This window comes from Tenrec ecaudatus, chromosome 2, assembly GCF_050624435.1.
Source record: "Tenrec ecaudatus isolate mTenEca1 chromosome 2, mTenEca1.hap1, whole genome shotgun sequence".
Lineage (NCBI taxonomy): Eukaryota > Metazoa > Chordata > Mammalia > Afrosoricida > Tenrecidae > Tenrec > Tenrec ecaudatus.
This window is the reverse complement of record NC_134531.1, coordinates 23,598,007-23,602,642: the sequence shown is the minus strand read 5'-3', so window position 1 is coordinate 23,602,642 and position 4,636 is coordinate 23,598,007. Positions and strand designations below refer to the sequence as shown.

The following is a 4,636-nucleotide window of genomic DNA, read 5'->3' as shown; positions in this document are numbered from 1 at the left end:
AGGAACATGCTGGTTTTAGGAGCACCATCCCCTTTACAGGGGAAAGATGAGGCTTTCTACTCCCATGAAGAATTGCAGTCTCAAAAAATCACAAGAACAGTTCTACCCTGCCCTAAAGGTTTACCATAAGTAAGAATCAAACCAAAGGCAGTGATAGCAAGTCAAAAAAAAAAAACTAAGAACAATTAAATAGTGGAGAGTCTACACAGAAACTGGAACACTCTTATACTGAAGGTGGGAATGTAAAACTGTGCTACCACTTTGTGGCACAGTAGCATATGTCCTTAAAAATTTTGGAATAAAAATTCCGTATGACTCAGAAATTCTCTTCCTTTGCATTCTAAAATATTGGGGCTATAACATGAACAGGTATATGCACTCAAGTTCATTTCACCATTGTTCACCAAATCAAGAAAATGCTCATCCATGGAAGAAGAGATAAACTTTGATACATACACAAAATGAAGTTCTATGCATTGATAAAGAATACTGACACTGTGAAACACTTCATGACATGGATTAAACTGAAGAATAATATGCTAAGTGGAATTAGTCAATCCAAATGGACAAATATTCTACGAGACCACTGTTATAAAAGAAAATATCAAGAAAAGGTTTTCATACGAAAATGAACAGATAGGGGTAGTTGCCAAAAGTGAGGGGGAGAAGGAGGGAAGGGAAAGCAGAAAGGCTTCGGGATAGACAGACGTATCCTTTGGGTAAACGTGAAGATAGCATTCTACAAGAGAGAGAATAGGGAAACAAGGGGTAGGGCCAGCTTCTAGGGGCTTTAATAAGTAGTTTAAATTGCTGAATGTAAGACTGATTATCTAATTCATAAGGAAAAGGTTTCAAATACCTAGGGACTCAGGCCAGGTGCCATGGAATTCTGGATCATCAAAGCCCACGGCATACTTCCGAGAGTTCATCAGTGAGATCTGATTTGGAAAACCCTCTGGGTGAATGTGCCTCTACCTCAGACACACTTGTAATCTGAGGATTTCTTGTGGAAAGTTCTTGGTGTCTCAGGAAGTTGGAGATAGCTTGACCAAGATTGTTGAAGTGTTGGTCAGTGGGAAGACATGGTCTTGCTACACCCATGCCCCGTGTGTTCTATTAACATATGTATTATTTGGCAAGCATCTGACAAACATTCTCAGTGAATGTTAATTGTAAATTTTCCCTGACAATTAACCCCCATTGTTTGTGTAAACAGCATTCAGCCATGAAAGGACTGATTCTGTACAAGTGAATAATTCAGGTACAGCTATATGAAGTTGGCCTACATTGGCCCAATATTCCTCTCTCAACAAGGCTTAACAAATTAGTACCAGGGGCTAATCAAAGACAATCTTTTTTTTTTTTTCCAACCACCATTTCTTTTAATATCCAGATTGTCCAGAGCCACGCAGCCCTGGGCTGAGCCACAACCAGACCCTCACTGCTCCTGGAGGTGGCACGTGGCTTTGCTCAAACACAGAGTGTGGCAGCGAGCAGGGAGCCCAGCCCCAGAAGGTCCCTTCCACTCAGGCGTCTGTGGTCCCCGTCGTGGGGTCTGCCCAGCGACTATACGGTCGAGTGCTTCTCGAAGGGCAGGGTCAGCAGGCGGGCGGCCGCCTCGTCCAGGAACCAGCATAGCTTCCCTGTGTGTGGCTGGACCAGGGCAGTGGGCAGTGGGTTCTCCTCCCGGCCTTCCAGGGTGCGCTTCAGCACAGCTGCCTTGCCTTCTCCAGTCGCCACAAAGATGACAGTCCAGGCTGTGTTCAGCACCGGAAGTGTGAGGGTCACACGTTGAGGTGGTGGCTTTGGCGAGTCGCTGATGGGGGCCACAATCTTCTCCTTCTCCTGCAAGAGGGGGTGGTCAGGGAACAGCGAGCAGGTGTGACCATCAGGACCGATGCCCAGGATGAGCAGGTCGAAGACTGGGATGGAGTCTCCTTGGAAGGGCTCTCTCAGCTTCTTGGAGTAGTTTTTTCAGCTGCCTCCTCTACTGGCTGAGAGGGATTAATGGTAATCACTTGCCCTTCAGTGATGAGCAATTTGGATAAAAGCTGGGCCCGGTAGAGGCCTTAAGTGCTCTCGGCGGGCTCGAAGGGCACCAGGCTATCATCGCAGAAGCCCAGCGTCCAGCGCGCGAGGCTGGCCGGCGCAGAAGGAGCGGCAGCGGCGGGCAGCTCGCGCGCCTGCATGGAGACCAGGCTGCCGCCCGACAGGCCCAGCGCGAAGCGGGCGCGGGAGCCCGTCAGGCAGCGCTCCGCCCGCTGCACTACTAGCTGCACTAGCGAGGCGCCCAGTTCCTGTGGGCTCGAGAAGACCGAGATGAAGCCGGGGGCCGGCGCGGCCATGGTGAAGGCAGTGGAGGGAGCCAAAGACAATCTTAACAGAAGATCATTATGTCCCAGGGGCATGATTGGTAAGACTCCCACCATCAATTAACAAGGAGGTTTTGAAATGAAGTCAAAGGCAGATAGAAACAAAACAAAACAAAAACCTATATCCAGGAATGCGTTTGGGGTTCAAACTTAATGCCAGCTGCAATTTAAGAAAAAAAATACTTCTAACATTATGGCTGTACTTGCTACGCACCCTCAGGAAGGGGGCACAGAAGATGTGCTATAGCCAAGTGTGGTAAAGAAAGTAGATGGTGCCTGGCTATCAGATAAATAGCATCAGGGTCTTAAAGCTTGTCTCCAAACAATCTAAGTGCGATGTTAACTAAGTCCATATGGAAAAACACACCAGCATCAGCATGATGGTAAAATTCAACTGTAGCTCACACACTTCCTGATTATAAACCATACAGTATCCACTTATTCTGTTTGTACAATTATCTCTTGGTCCATGCACAGTTCTCCATAAGCAAAATTAAGGGTTCTGAAATTCTTCTTCTTGGTAATGTTCTCTATAGTTTGGTGTGATCTATACTGTTGAATGCCTTTGCAAGGCCAATGAAGCATAAGTAAATGTATTTCTGATATTCTCTGCTTTCAGCCAAGATCCACTGATGTCAGTAAAGAAATCCCACATTCCATGTCCTCTTCTGCATCGCGCCTGACTTTCTGGCAGCTCCAGGGAGGTCTACTGTTGTCACTATTTTTAAATTATCTTCAGCAAATTGTACCTTTATCTGATAATATTAATTATGCTTTTGTACAAATATGGATATTATCCAGTCAGTTAACCAAGCAACCATTTGTTGGAAGAAAATTTTTGACATAGATGACTGAATGCTTCCACTGCTGCATATTTTTTGTTTGTTTTTTTTGAAACATATCAATTAGTAATCTATCAATTCGTAATGTCATTAATATAAAATACAGTAAAATTTTACTGAATATAATTCAAAAGCAGTAGTAGCAGTATACCTACAGAGAGGTTCCAAAAATTGAAACTTAATTCAGAAGGGGAAGGGGAAAGTGGTTCTCATTGCTTAATATAGCTAGGTCTTTGCTGAAAATAGATACTATCAGAAAGATATTTTTGTTTTTAGTTAACGTCTTCAGTGAAGTTTTGACATTTTCTTTCAATAATTTTGAACACTTGCTGCCTCTAGAAAATATTGAATATTGACCAATTCTTTTGGGTACATTAGGTCTGTTTGATAGTTAGGTTGATTGTGCCAACTAGGCCAACAGGAACATGTGGGTTGAGTTTGATTAGGTTGCAACTTGATTGGAAGGTGACCAAGATAAATGACAACACTGGCATCCCATATCGCACTTGCTTCCTGGTGATCAGACACCATGCTGCTGCTTCAGCTAGGTCGCTGCCTCAATTTGTGAGCTATACTACCTATGAGCCCAGCCAAGCTATGGGTCGTGTCACTAGAGCTTGAGGCTCCTTCGAGTCAGCTTCACCACATTGCTAGTGTGTACAATGCTTGAGATTGAGGGTAGTGGATCCTGTCCCTGTGCATCACTTGAGCTTGAGATTGCAGAGGGCCTGCTTTGCTAAATTCCTGGGGCTACTGACTGTTGCTGACCCGCCCTGCTGTCTGCTGCCTGTAGGCAGATTCTGCTTGCTTTGCCAGAGGGAAGACTCCACTGTCTGCTTTCTTGACCTTGGGCTCAGCAGCCCACAGGAGTTGAAGGACTTCCAGTGTATTAACTCTTCCACGAAAGTAAGTTACACTGAGCTCTCTGTACTGCTGTGTGGACTAATTAGCTGTTGTATTCCTTCTTACTGTATAAACCTATAAATTTATATATATGTAATCATTAGTGTCTCTTTTTTTTCTCTAGAGAACCCTGTCTAACAAACCCTGTCTAACAAACACTGTATATTCCTTTCATCTCTTCTTGATGCTCCCTGCATCCTTCAATCTTTTGTGCATAGAATATTTTGAATTTTAAGTTAGTGCAGCTAAGAGTATGCGGAGCATGTTCTTTTCTTTTGATTTTCTACCTCCAGATATTTGTATATTTCATTATAATACTTTGTTTTCTTGAGCTGCTCAGTTCTTTGATTTAATCTCTCGGGTATCCATTTTCGTCCTTTATTCCTGTCTTTTAATGATCTTTTGTTTTCTTCATGTATGGTATACTGACTGCTTCGTACAACTTGCCTCCTATTCATTCATTAGTGTTCAATGTATCAGATCTTCTTTGGAGATTGTTTTCAATCTCAGGTAGGATAG

The 4,636-nt window shown here is 43.8% G+C and overlaps 1 pseudogene; it reads right to left on the bottom strand.

Annotated features, from left to right (window-relative positions):
- Nucleotides 1–1,483: 1,483 nt before the first annotated feature.
- LOC142440725 (6-phosphogluconolactonase pseudogene) lies at nt 1,484–2,345 on the bottom strand (annotated as a pseudogene).
- Between the last annotated feature and the right edge of the window lie 2,291 nt (nt 2,346–4,636).